Below are 15,579 nucleotides of genomic sequence, written 5' to 3' on the forward strand. Positions count from 1 at the left end.
AAGACCGATGCGATGTAGAAATTGTAACTCATTCACTCACAATGTACATTTCGATTAAAATTAAAATCAGCTCTTTACTTTTAAACATGAAAGTGAAAGTACTTGAAAGTACATTGTAGATGCAATGTCCCCATATACTGAATGAGCTATCGTGCTGTTGTCAGAGAATAAATACTCTCTTCACTGTCTGGTCGTTACACTAGTCTCAAGAAATATGGCAGCAATTACAAACATAATACAATGAGTGAGTGAGTGAGTTGGGTTTAACGCCGCTTTTAACAGTATTCCAGTTATATCGCAGCGTGTCAGCTTAATGTGGGAGGAAAGCCCGAAGTGATGCAGGTCTCAGACGTTTACCACTTCGGTGAAACCCACGAGCACGGTTATGGTTCTGACAAACCTAGAAACATAATCGGGCCGAACCGGGATTCGAACCCACAATCCGATTATGTGTCTAGGTTTGTCAGCACCATACCCGCGCTCGTGGGTTTCACCGAAGTGGTAAACGTCTGAGACCTGCATCACTTCGGGCTTTCCTCCCGCAATAAGCTGACACGCCGCGATAGAACTGGAATACTGTTAAAAGCAGCGGTAAACCCAACTCACTCACTCACTCACTATTTCAGTAAGGATCCTGATATTTTATTCATTTTTAATACTTACAAAGTGGGTTAACTATGGTATTTTGTCCGCGATTCTGACTGTCTGAATAAAAAATGACTACAACTACCAAAACTACGGAAAAGACTTGAGGCCCGGAATTGTTTTCTCAATCTGAACCCCTGCTTCCAACATTTGAAGCAATGTCGAAACATTTTCAAGAGCTGAAAATATTGAAAGGAGAATATTGAGTTTGAAAGACCGAACAGTACATGCTTTTCTTGCAGTCTTGCGATCCTCCGAATGACCTGCAGGATCGATCGGAAATAAGAGAGTGATCTTACATATACATTTAGAGGAAACGAAATACATCTTGTAAATGACTGATAGCATGTTGAGGCATACGATAAAGGCAAAATCTATTCTTCTCGTGCTGAACACAATAAATTAATGTCCTCTATTTCGTTTGCATTTTAAAATGATTTTGAAAATATTTGCACTGATCACTTTCTTAAAGACAGTAATATATTTCAAAATACATTTACCTTTAATGTTATGATTATCACATTAAAACAGGCTGCCATAATAGTACATCTTATCACACGTGTACATAATTGGATCCATATATTTTAGACCCGTGATGATCCGGGGTAGAATAGGTCAGGCTCGCTGACTTGACTGATGCATGTCATCGTATCCCAAATACGTGGATCGATGCTCATAATATTAATCACTGGATTGTGTGGTCCTGACCCGTTTATTTACAGACCGCCGTCATATAGCTGGAATATTGCTAACAAAACAAACAAACAAAAACATCCGTCAGCTACAAAACAGGACACTCACTGCATCATACATCCTTGTTTTATGTCCAGCATCTGCACCACGTTATTGACATCAGAGGATCTAGTGGTGTATCATTAGTGGCTTCCCCACGGTCGGAGTAGCATTTGCTTTTGTGACTAATCACTTGCTCGTTTTCAAAGAAGAGTTGGACCTTTCCCTGTGTATCGTCGACGGAATGATTGTACATTGGATGTTACGTACAAGAAGTCGACAGATTCGGTGAAGTGTGAATAAGTTGGCAGCCATCTGTATTCGGCGATGAACATATCGTGTTCATATCCAGGGCAACTTATAATAAATTTGGGGGCGGTCGGGTAGCCCAGTCGTTTAAGCGTTCGCTCTTCACGCCGAAGACCGGGTTTGATTCCCGACATGGGTACAATGTGTGAAACCCATTTCTAGTGTACCCCGCCGTGATATTACTAGAATATTTCTAAAAGCGGCGTAAAAACGTTCTCACTCATTCACTATAGATAAATTGGAAGTGGTTCCGTTGCATTTGATTCGTTAACAGAGCACTATGTTTGAGTTTAAGTTTCAGTAAAACGATAAAAAATTACGCCATGCCCACTAACTGTCTGGCTGATAATAGAATAGAAAGGGTCTGTGTGGCATTACTGCGTTGAACGATGTCACTGTTTTCGTATTGATTTGTGTGTGTTAATGAATACCTTATCAGTCCATGAACTCATAATTGTTGGCTATCAATTTATAAGAATTGATTCCGCCACACGGCTTTACACGGTAGGCACATACATTTTTTAGGTTTATTCCTACAAAAACGAACAATAAATTGAAGTCAAATCTTAAATAACAGTCTTCTGATTCCATTAAAGCTCATGGGATGGAGGCACGTTGATTTGTTGTTGATTTTGTGCTCGTGAGCGAGAGAAATTCCGTATTCGGTTAACGATAAGCGAGCCAGTGGTGGTAGTTATATATATTTATCATGCACTGGATAAAGGAGCCCAAATATTATTGCCAGATGTTTCTGATAATTTCAAGGATATTTGTACTGAACTATCCGATACGACTCACAAACTGTGAGTTTCACATATTTCTCACCAGATTTTGGAACTCAATTGACAACGCCAGTTTACTGCGTTGGTCACCAGATTAACATTCGGAATAAAATAGTTGTTGTGTTTCATCATCATAATCGATACGTCCTTTGTCAACATAAATCTGTTTTCGTTCATTATCTCTATCAAAGCTTATATTGACATTCCTCTTACGTCCTGCCAATGTACCAGACGTATCACGTGTCAGGCGTTCAAGGCTTCACCCCACTTGCGTCATTGTCTGGGACTCTGTTGACATGCTATTTGAATCCAAAGTACCTGGCAACAACGGGATGACTAGAGCAGGACTCAGTGAACGAGTGTGGAGGTGTGAAAAAAGTAAATGAGAGATTCTGATGGAGAACTATCGAGCTTTGGGATAATGATGAAGGAAATATGTGGGAGTGGGTGATGATGTCGACAGCCTATTATTTTCAAACACTGCTTCAAACGAAATGTAGAGCAGATTTTGAACAACACGTTTTCTTTTTAAATTTCAAAACATCCAACGTGTCCACCGACGTCATTGACAGCTTGTTCTACAAGTGATGATAGAGATAGATAGATGGATCTGTCTCTCTATTAACTCTAACCCTTCAAACATAAAATCTACATCTACAGCCAAACCAAACGCCGTATATTGCCTGACGGCTATACACCACAGCTGTACACCTTATATACCACAACCCAACAGCTGTAATCTCATATACAACAACCCTATTGCTATATACCTATTATATCACAGCCGTATGGCTTTTTAATCTTATTTACCAAAACCCAGAGAATTAACCAGCTCATATACCACAGCCCGACAGCCATGCATCTTACACCATATCTGCCACAATCGTTCATTTATACACCATCTCTAACACAATCTTACATCTATACACCATATCTATCACAATCGTACAGCAATATACCTTATATACCACAAACCTACATCTATACTCCATATCTAACACAATCGTACATCTATACATCATATCTATCACAATCGTACAGCAATATACCTTATATACCACAAACCAACATCTATACACCATATCTAACACAATCTTACATCTATACACCATATCTATCACAATCGTACAGCTATGTACCTTATATACCACAAACCTACATATGTGTACCATATCTTCCACATTCGTACATCTATACACCATATCTATCACAATCGTACAGCTATATACCTTATATACCACAACCCTACATCTATACACCATATCTAACACAATCGTACATATATACACCATATCTATCACAATCGTACAGCAATATACCTTATATACCACAAACCTACATCTATACTCCATATCTAACACAATCGTACATATATACAACATATCTATCACAATCGTACAGCGATATACCTTATATACCACAAACCTACATCTATACACCATATCTAACACAATCGTACATATAAACACCATATCTATCACAATGGTACAGCAATATACCTTATATGCCACAAACCTACATCTATACACCATATCTAACACAATCGTACATATATACAACATATCTATCACAATCGTACAGCGATATACCTTATATACCACGAACCTACATCTATACACCATATCTAACACAATCGTACATATATACACCATATCTATCACAATCGTACAGCTATGTACCTTATATACCACAAACCTACATATGTGTACCATATCTTCCACATTCGTACATCTATACACCATATCTATCACAATCGTACAGCTATATACCTTATATACCACAACCCTACATCTATACACCATATCTAACACAATCGTACATATATACACCATATCTATCACAATCGTACAGCAATATACCTTATATACCACAAACCTACATCTATACACCATATCTAACACAATCGTACATATATACAACATATCTATCACAATCGTACAGCGATATACCTTATATACCACAAACCTACATCTATACACCATATCTAACACAATCGTACATATAAACACCATATCTATCACAATGGTACAGCAATATACCTTATATACCACAAACCTACATCTATACACCATATCTAACACAATCGTACATATATACACCATATCTATCACAATCGTACAGCCATATACCTTATATACCACAAACCTACATCTATACACCATATCTAACACAATCGTACATATATACACCATATCTATCACAATTGTACAGCGATATACCTTATATACCACAAACCTACATCTATACACCATATCTAACACAATCGTACATCGATACATCATATCTATCACAATCGTACAGCGATATACCTTATATACCACAAACCTACATCTATACACCATATCTAACATAATCGAACATCTATACATCATATCTGTCACAATAGTACATCTATACACCATATCTATCACAATCGTACAGCTATGTACCTTATATACCACAAACCTACATATGTGTACCATATCTTCCACATTCGTACATCTATACACCATATCTATCACAATCGTACAGCTATATACCTTATATACCACAACCCTACATCTATACACCATATCTAACACAATCGTACATATATACACCATATCTATCACAATCGTACAGCGATATACCTTATATACCACAAAACTGCATCTATACACCATATCAACCGCAATCGTACATCTATACACCATATCAACCGCAATTGTATATCTATACACCATGTCTCCCACAATCGTACATCTATACACCATATCTCCCACAATCGTACATCTATACACATATCAACCACAATCGTACACCTTACACCATATCGACCACAAACCTAAACTATACACCTCATATAATTCAACCCTACAGCTATAAACCCTATACATCACGAACACACAGGTATAAACCTTATAAAACACGTCTCTACATCTATAGAGCTTTCATACCACAAACTGAAAGCTGTACGCCTTGTAAACTACGAAACCCTAATGGTGCCACTTTGACAGCCGATATTAGTTTTTTTTTAAATCGAAATTTCTCGTTATTTCAATTACTCGTTTATCTTCTCGAAATTTCGATTTTTTTGTCGTAACTTAGATTATAGTTTCGTAATTTCAAACAATTTTCTTGTTACTTCGAGTTTTTGCTCGTAATTTCGATTATTTTCTCTTTATTTCAAATTTATTCCAAAAACTAGAAATTTCGAATTTATTCTCGTTGCTTCGGTTATTTTCTCGTTGTTTCAATTATTTTCCATTTGCTTTGGGTTTTTTCGATTTAGGAAAAATATAATTTTGCTACCAAACTGGCAGCATTAGGTTTATTAGATTTAGCAAACCCCCGGACATCTATTCCCCTTGAAATTAAAAACTGTTAAGAGTTCGACCAAATAAGGCATCAAATCTCATATCTTATATTATTGGGTACAATTGAACAATACAAACTGAGCGCTACGACTGTCGTAGGTCTTTATGTTAAGGTATGGGAGGCAGTATACGCGGAACAGTATACGCACGGCCACAGCAGGGATCCCTTTATCCCAACCCGGGGGTAGTCTATATATAGCTATATAGGCCCGACAGGTTGAAGTGTGCAAGCCCCCGGATGGTACGTGCAAAGGGACGTGTACCGTTTGTATATTTGGGACATACCCTATGGAAGTTTATACATTCAAGCGGTCGATTGGTTAGACATACAATACTGATTATATTTTTTAGCAAGACGGTATTTTAGGACAGGTGGGGGAATACGAAACACAGACGGGGCACAGCAAGTATCAGTGACGTTCAGGGGTTTGATTACTGGTAGGGCGGTTGTCGACAATGTATGAATGTCACGTGTTATGTGAATAGGGTTTCAGTAAGCGGTGACATACTTTCCAGCGGACGACTTCGGCTTGTACACACGCAACTGGTGAGTATATGTTTGCTATATTCATGCGCAATTGATGGGTAAGTTAGAGGTTTAACAAGGATAGCCACCTACATAGATCACATGCACCTGTTGTATATCGCCGTGAGTCTTTGAGCACAGGCCCTTCGTCGTGCCTAAATATTTTTAAAAAGAAAAATCTCGTCATCTTGGGGAGTGTAGAATCGTGTAAGGTAACTCATCTGGATAGCTCAAAGACACGGGCCTTGTGTCGTTGCCTAAAGATTTCTAGATCAGTTAATATCACGAGTGTCAGAAATGCACTATCCTATCATATTTTTATACAAGGCCAGACACTCCGTACACTGTACTGACATTTCTAAAGTAAAATCGCAAACCATGAACTAAAACTCCTGATCCGTGAAGATCCGGGTTAGAAAAGAAGTTATGCAACCCATGCTTGCCGTAAAAGGCGCCCATGCTTGTTGTTAGAGGCGACATACGGTATAGGGTGGTCAGATTCGCTGGGTTGGTTAATACATGTCATTGATCCCAATTGCGCGGATCGATGCTGATGATAAATCACTGGATTGTTTGTTCCAAACTCGATTATTTACAGACGGCCGTCATATATCTGGAATATTGTTGAGTGCGGCGTTAAACAACCAACCAAAAACATAAAAAACTTCTTCATATCTGCCTTGTCAATGGTGAATATTCTATCCATTCCAATTCATTACACCTCCCAATTCTTTATTACTCTGAAATAATACAGACCGATTGGTCCATATTTTGTAGCTGTGGGGAGAATACACTCGAACCGCAGAAGCAGTAAACAGATAGAGAGCTTTCCAACACACACACATTCTGGGGGGCACGGGTGGCCCCAGTCGTCTAAGGCGTAGCGATTCGCTGTGCAGAGTTGCGTCCCTTGGGCATGCCAGAAACTTATGATTGTGGGTTCGAATCCCGGTTCGCCCCGATTATGTTTCCAGGTTTGTCAGCACCATACCCGTGCTCGTGGGTTTCACCGAAGTGGTAAACGTCTAAGACCTGCATCACTTCGGGCTTTCCTCCCACATTAAGCTGACACGCCGTGATATAACTGGAATACTGTTAAAAGCGGCGTTAAACTCAACTCACTCACTCACTCACTCACACCCATTCTCTGCGGGTCTGATGTCTGCCATCTGTTTCCCATTTTGTGCCCAGTTGGCTTAAATAGCAGTAAATAATTGGGAGGTGTATTGGACTTTGTAGTGGGAAAATCACAAATTGATACCATAAGCACCCTAGACAAGGTATTGATGAAATTTTTATGCATGATTTGCATTTTTACTTAAGAGTGAGTGAGTGAGTTTGGTTTAACGCCGCTTTTAACAGTATTCCAGTTATATCACGGCGTGTCAGCTTAATGTGGGAGGAAAGCAAGCCCCATGCATTTCACTACCCATAAATGGTTATAAAACATGTCGTTAACGGGATTCCATATGCATTGTTCAGCAGAAAAAAAAACAAAATTACGCAATTATTCAACATTACGAAATGCCTCGCCAGTCCGAAAATAGGGTCTGCGAGCCATTGGTATGCTTGAAGCAGGATCGAGTTAACGGGATGTTGCAAGACAATTTAACGTCCACAGAAACACCATTTGGTGTTTATGGCAACGTTGGCAACTGACGAATGCTGTCAGAGACCATTCTCGGAGTGGCAGGCCACGCGTAACCAATAATCGACAAGCAAACTGGATTCGAACAACACACCTACGAAATCGATTCTAGCCAGCAACAGTGACTGCAAGAAGCATTCCTGGCCTTCGACGAATATCTTCACAACCGTGCGTCGTCGGCTCAGATGTGCAGTGATTGTCGCCAGAAGATCCCCCAGACGTCCCATTTTGACAGGACACCACCGTCAAGCACGTCTACAGGGGTGCAGACAGTGTCTTCGCTGGACGGCCTTGCAGTTCTATTCACTGACGAGTCTCTATTCACCACAGCGATGGACGGTTTCGAGTTTCAATCATTGTGTCATGAAAGAAGATCGGTTCGGGGGCGGCAGCGTTATGGTATGGGGTGGGATTACAGCAAGACAGAGGACCCGTTTGATAGTGGTAGAGGGAAATCTAAATGGACAGCGCTACCGCGACGAGATCATCGGCCCTGTTGTTCTACCGTTTTTGCGTCGTCATGGCCCAGGCATTACCTTACAACATGACAACGCCCGGCCGCATATTGGGCGACTTGTTCAGGATTCTCTTCAAGAAAACAACGTGAATGTCGTCCTGATCCCCTTGTCGGTTCGCTCCCCTGATCTCTCACCAATCGAGCACATGTGGGATGAGATGGATCGGCGCCTTCGACGTCAACCACGTGTTCCACAGACACTCCAGGAACTTCAAAACAAGTTCCAGCAGATATGGACAGCTATCCAACAGAACTTTGTGCGACGCCTGGTCCATTCCATGAGACGAAGATGTGTTGCTTGCATCGCAACCAGAGGTGGACATACCCGCTATTGATTTGTAAATTGACATTTAGGCATGTTCATGGTTTTTTTTTTATGAAATCACGCATTTTCGGAAGTCAGTATTGCAAATTAAACCATTTGAACCCTTACAGGAGTCTATTATCTGTTGCAAACCAAAATTGTTTCAGATTTGGTAAAAAACATAACTTTGCATTAAATCTTTTTCAGTGTCACAGGAACTTTTGTATATTTTGGCAACGACACAAGGGCTAAATAACTATTGGCGAACATTGCAAGGATCAAATTACAAATGAGTTGCCAGAGTTCATTAACACTTGTAAATTTGACAAACACATTGTGTGTAACTTCATATCTATACTTCAGACAGGTTTTATGTGTAACTTTGAGACAATATGATGTATTTATTTCTTCAAAGAGCCACGAAAGATGTTTCATCTTTTTCAGAATGATGCTTGGGCAACGCACGCCAGCTGGGGGAATGGCAGCATTAGTTTCTTCTACTGAGATCCAGGTTGCAGTGGCAACCTTTATTGCGTCCTTCGCAACAATCAAGTTATTCAGATATTTTACAAGTAATGACAAGCCTGCCCCTGGACCATGGGGGTTCCCGATTCTAGGACACCTGCCTCTCCTGGGAAAAGAGCCTCATGTCACATTCCAGAACCTACGAAAGAAATTTGGGGATGTTTTCAGTATTCAATTGGGTAGCTGGCCAGCCCTCGTAATCAATGGAAAGGAAGCAATTAAGGAGGCCTTGGTAGATAAAGGTGACGCTTTTTCTGGACGGCCTCAGTTCTTCACAACATCCTCGGCTGTTCTCTTCGATGGGCCGGGTCTAAGCTTTGGTATATTTAACCAGGAATATATACGCCACCGAAAAATGGCTAATAAAGTCCTTGCAGCATTCGCAAATGCCAAATCCAATCCAATGGAAGAAGCCATTCACAGAGAGGTCGATACAGTGATCGACGCCTTTGCTTCCAAGAGAGGAAGAAGTTTCTGTCCACACGATGATGTGTTTCTTGCGGCGGGGTGCATCATCTACCAGATCTGCTATGGCCGACAGGAAGACGTCAGGGAAAGCAAAGACTTCACAGAATTCATCCTGCGATCTAAAGAGTTCACTGAGGCGGTGTCGACAGGAAATCCAATTGATGTTTTTCCCTGGCTCCGATTTGTGATTCCTTGGACACTTACCAAATTTCGCAAATTACTCAAGCATTCCATTGATTCGCGTAAGAGAAAAGTGGAAGAACATCGGAACACCTTTGATCCCAACCACCTCCGTGACGCCACTGATGGGTTCATAGAAATCGTCAACAGTAACGGTGAAGACGTGCAGGTGTTGGGCAGTGTCCGGATTTTTTCAACAATTGACGACTTCTTTGGTGCAGGCTTTGGAACGGTAGCTAACACCATGGAATGGGCGACCATGTACATGGCTGACAATCCAGAAGTTCAGGCGAAGGTACAGCAGGAGATTGACGACGTTGTGGGGCCATCTCGGAGGCCAACGCTAGAAGACCGGGGAAAGATGGTGTACACTGAGGCCTGTATACACGAAGTCATGCGCATCATAGCACTAGCCCCTCTATCCCTACCGCATTATACAACAACTGACACCACATTTCAAGGTTACAGCATCAAGAGAGACACCATCATCTTCATCAACCTCTACTCCATGAGCCGCGACCCTGACGTCTGGGGGGACCCGGATGTGTTCCGCCCTGAACGTTTCCTTGACTCTTCCGGTCAGATCAACAAGGCTCTCCTGGAGGAGTTCCTGCCGTTTGCTACTGGTAGGCGGAAGTGCGTTGGCGAGTTCTTGGCCAGGATGGAAATATTCCTGTTCTTTACTGGACTTTTGCAGAAGTGTTCCTTCAACAGACCTCCAGACGTTGCCGAATACGATTATGGGGTTGGTGTTGGGTTCGTTCGATGTCCAAAACCGTTTGACGTTCAGGTGACATTGAGATCTTAATTCGCCATTGGTGTTTTTAATGCATGACATACGACGATAGTTGATGACACTTACAATAGTGAATCCTTGTCATGGAAGAGCATGGTTTTGGGTATGAAGTTTTCTTACCACACAAAACATTACAATAGACAATAAGTGGTATGCATATGATTGAAAATGATAAATGTTTGTCTAAACTTCTTTGTTCTGACATGAATATGCAGTATACTACGGTTATTTCGAATTTAAAGGGACTGCTTTTTTCCTTCGTTATAACCGAAACTCTTTGAAAGCATATATACAGCACAAAAATCCGCTTCGTTTTATCCGTAAGTTCATTACAAGCGTTTTTGTTATAAACGTAGTTTACTGTATTTAAATTTTGACTTGCTTGCCAACTGATTAAAATATTATTTCATTTTATTGAACATTTGAGTCAGATCTTTACGAGAGATGTGTGGATATATGTGTTAGCGATTTTGACAGTATCAGTAACAGCCCGATGATCGACCTATGGTTGATTCGATATATTTTTCTGTACCCCCAGGACAACATGAGAATGATATTTCACCGCAGATATTTTAAAATTGTTTTTTGTTAGCTTTAAAAGTGTCAAAACACCTCTTCAATTTCATATATGTAGCGATTTTTAGCCAAGTGTTTCCGTATCGTTAATATCATACATTATGAACAAAATGTTGAGATTGATGTTTCTCTGTATAAACAAACACATCTCCCGAGGCAGATGAGTTAAGTAACGATAAAAGTCTAGTTTCCACCCTTGCCGAACTAGGCTGGTATTATGGAGTTTCATTTTGGCTGGACTAACGAGTCTTTGCCTAGCCCAATCACAATCACGCAACGAAATCGAAATCTGGTTCGTAAACTGTGATGCAGTTTTCGGTCGATTGCAATATTTGCAAAGCATGTGCACCGCCAACTCGTTGTCAACAGTTATTTTCCAAAGCTTTTCATGTTTTGTATCAAGGTGCACACGTGATTTGATGCACTTCGCGACGTAAGAACCGTTTTATCACAATATACATCTTGGTTATCGATCAGATCGTCTTGACTTTGGCGCCGCCATGTTGTTTGAAGCAAATGCAGGTGATACGAAAGATGGAATCAGATTGGTCCATAAAGGAGACATAGAAGGGACATAACTCGTAATAGCCACTGGTGGCGCTACGGTCGAGCCCAGGCATTTCAGCCTAGTTCGGCAAGGGTGGACTTTTATAGTCAATTAACTTTCTTGCCTCGGGAAGATGAAACAAACACCACTTCAGATCAGCTGGCATCATATTGTACTTGATGAGGTTCACTCCAGCATTATATTCATACTCGGTTTCTAAAGTTACTTCAGTAGGTGAAATTACGTCTTCGACATCGATTATTGTGAAAATAAGATTATATTACAAAGATATTATTACTCTCGTGTGTTTCCGTAAGCTACATATGATATGTCACAAACACAAAATATATATAATTATGTTCATGTATATATTGCGATCGCCAATGACTGATCGTGACTCCCATCCTCTTAGTCTTTCAACGTAAGGCACTAATATATATTGACAAGTAAGGATACACATTGAATGAACATGAAGCATATTAAAATTAGTTCGTACTTGGGTACTTTATTTGCATAGTAATAAGGTCGTGATAAGATTGTCCATCGGATTGATTTATTGCATCGCTAACACTGTCTTTTACATGATAATCCACAGTATTCCTGTTACGTGCTTTGACTTTTCATAACTCCTCACATGTACGAACTGTAAATGTTTTTAATGTGTATTGACTTTTTGTATTTCGCCGAAATTAATAAAAACAATTGGTATAAGGAATTTTGTCATGAGTTGCATAATTGAAGGGAAGTAACTCTTCCAGTAAGAAGCTGGTTTCAGTTATACGGAAATTCGTTTATACGGATGAATTGTGAAATGACGCAAGTGTCCGTATAAACGAGGCACGACTGTATTATATTGTGAGAAACAGTAGTGTGATTATGTCTTCTTGTCATTGTTGGTATGCATACAATTAATATGAACCGTTTAATCTCTGTGGTTCTTGCAACTAACTTATCTTCTTATTTGTTTAACCCCACTGTAAGCCATATCCCAGCTATTCCACGACTGAGTGACTGAGTATGGTTTTACGTCGCTTTTAGCAATATTCCAGCAATATCACGGCGGGGGACACTGGAAAATGGGCTTCACACATTGGTGAGGTGAGGTGAAATTGGGTTTAAGATTATTGCACTTATATAGCGACGTGCATGCACGTGTGTGTGTGTGTGTGTGTGTGTGTGTGTGTGTGTGTGTGTGTGTGTGTGTGTGTGTGTGTGTGTGTCTGTGTGGCTGCTTGTACTAGTCCGGACTGATGCCGATTTATAGTGCTAGCTCACTGAGATACCATGCCGCAGTTTAACATGAATACCCCACTCAGACACTGTATACTGACTCCGAGCCGACCAGTCCTTGTTTTAGCCCCTTAATGCCTAGCGCCAGACAGGGTAACAACAAGTACCATCTTTTGACGTCTTTTCGTATGACGCGGCCGGGGATCGAATCCCGGACCTTCCGCTCTCCGGGCGGACGCTCTACCACAAGACCACGGAGGCGGCCCTTCACACATTGTACCCATGTGGGCAATCGAGCCCGGGTCTTCGTTGTGACGAGCCGACGCTTTGCCCAGAGACTACCCCCACCGCTCCAAGCTATTTCACGACTGAGAGAGTGAGTATGGTTTACGCCGCTTTTAGCAATATTCCAGCAATATCACGGCGATGGACACCGGAAAATGGGCTTCACACATTGTACCCATGTGAGGAATCGAACCCGGGTCTTCAGCGTGACGAGCCGACGCTTGGCCCACTGGACTACCCAAACGCTCCCATCTATTTCACGACTGAGAGAGTGAGTATGGTTTTACGACGATGTTAGCAATATTCCAGCAATATCACACCGGGGGACACCAGAAAATGGGCTTCACACATTGTACCCATGTGAGGAATCGAACCCGGGTCTTCGGCGTGACGAGCCGACGCTTTGCCCACTGGACTACCCCAACGCTCCCAGCTGTTTCACGAAGGTCTGTAAAAATCGAGGGAGTACTGCCCGCAATGCTGGGTTAGGATGACAAACAAGTCGCCCAGCCCGACCACCCACTCAACTTTGAGGGGACCCACGGGGTATTCCGTGTGACACGGTTACCCTTTCCATGTGCAATGTCAATGAACTTTAAACGCAGTAGCTACAGCAATTTAAACTGTTCAACTAAATCTGATTATCGTTGAATTACAATATTTCCTACGTTTCATGCATGTGTGTTAATATGATAAACGTGTTGTTGTCATTGACTAAAGGGATCGGGTGGTCAGGCTCATTGACTTGGTTGATGCATGTCATCGATCCCAATTGCATGGATCGATGCTCAAGATGTCAATCACTGAATTGTCTGACTCGATTATTTACAGACCGTCGTGATAGAGCTGGAATATCGCTGAGTGCGGTGTTAAACAACAAACAAACAAAACATTGTCAAAATCATGTCTCCCTTTCTTGCATTTGAAAGGTCGACCCTGGTATGACCTTTAGAGCCGTTTACCCCTTGTATCAACGGAAGCGCTTAAGTAATGTGATGAACATTTCTTTCATATTTATAACCAGTAGGATTAGACCTTTCAAATGGTGTATGACATCCATTCGCAAAGATGTTTTACAGGCTGATAATTGTAGGCTTCATCTGTCACCACCGAGTGCGTGGGAACTCGGTGTAATAGCAACATTTGGTTGGTTGGTTTGTTGTTTTACACCGCACTCAGCAATATTCCAGCTATATGACGGCGCTCTGTAAATAATCGAGTCTGGACCTAACACTCCAGTTATTGATATCATGAGCATCGATCCACCCAATTGGGATCGATGACATGCTTCAACCAAGTAATTCAACATGTATTAACCAACCCAGTGAGCCTGACCACCCGATCCGTTAGTGGCAACTTACGACAAGCATAGTCGCCTTTTACGGCAAGAATGGGTTGCTGAAGACCTATTCTACCCCGGAACTTCACAGGTTAGCAGCATCAGCTTCTGGTTGACTGGTTGTGTCCCGATGGTGTTGTTGCTGCTCATGATTGCATTATACAGATCCGATGTCATGCCAACTGTTGGGACGTCTGTTCTCCAAATGCAGAAGTCCATCTAATGACATCTACGGGTCACTTTCATTTCGTGATATAGTAGTAATAGCAAGGCCAGGCAGCATGCTGGAGGCCTACACATACACTGTCGCGTCCCGACTAACAAACCATTGTCGAACTGCCAGGTATCGTGTTACGAGACATCTCAGCCAACAGTAACCCGCACCTCATCAACAATGCTATGCTTCAGTGACCAACTGGCCATTCTGCCATTAATGACAGGCAGCCAACCCACAAGACAGCATTGCTGGCAAGATAACAGTAGCCCAGCTCTACCTTCCGCTCTATCCACTAGACCACAGTGGTGGTCCTGACATCTAGGCCTACCACAGCAACACTTTGTCAGTGTCCAATATATTCAGCAAACAAAATACAAAACATGCTGAACGACCTAATTCTATTTATGTTCAATATTTTCACCACAGACCCAAAGTTTTGTGAGAAAACAATCAATTACTGCATTTGGGGTGAGGAACACACCCCTACAGATACAAACAGACCCGTGAAGCTTTGGGCTGAAATAGATCTTCAGCTTGCCGTAAAAGGCCACTATACTTGTCGTAAGAGGCGACTAACGGATCGAGTGGTCAGGCTCACATGGTTGATGCAAGTCATCG

The 15,579-nt window shown here is 41.5% G+C and overlaps 1 pseudogene; it reads left to right on the forward strand.

Moving 5' to 3' along the window:
* Window positions 1-6,028: 6,028 nt before the first annotated feature.
* On the forward strand, window positions 6,029-11,044 carry LOC139459889 (cytochrome P450 1A2 pseudogene; annotated as a pseudogene).
* The last annotated feature ends 4,535 nt before the right edge of the window (window positions 11,045-15,579 follow it).

This window comes from Haliotis cracherodii, unplaced genomic scaffold (genome assembly GCF_022045235.1).
Source record: "Haliotis cracherodii isolate W230 unplaced genomic scaffold, xgHalCrac1.p SCAF_13, whole genome shotgun sequence".
In the NCBI taxonomy this organism is placed as follows: Eukaryota; Metazoa; Mollusca; class Gastropoda; order Lepetellida; family Haliotidae; genus Haliotis; species Haliotis cracherodii.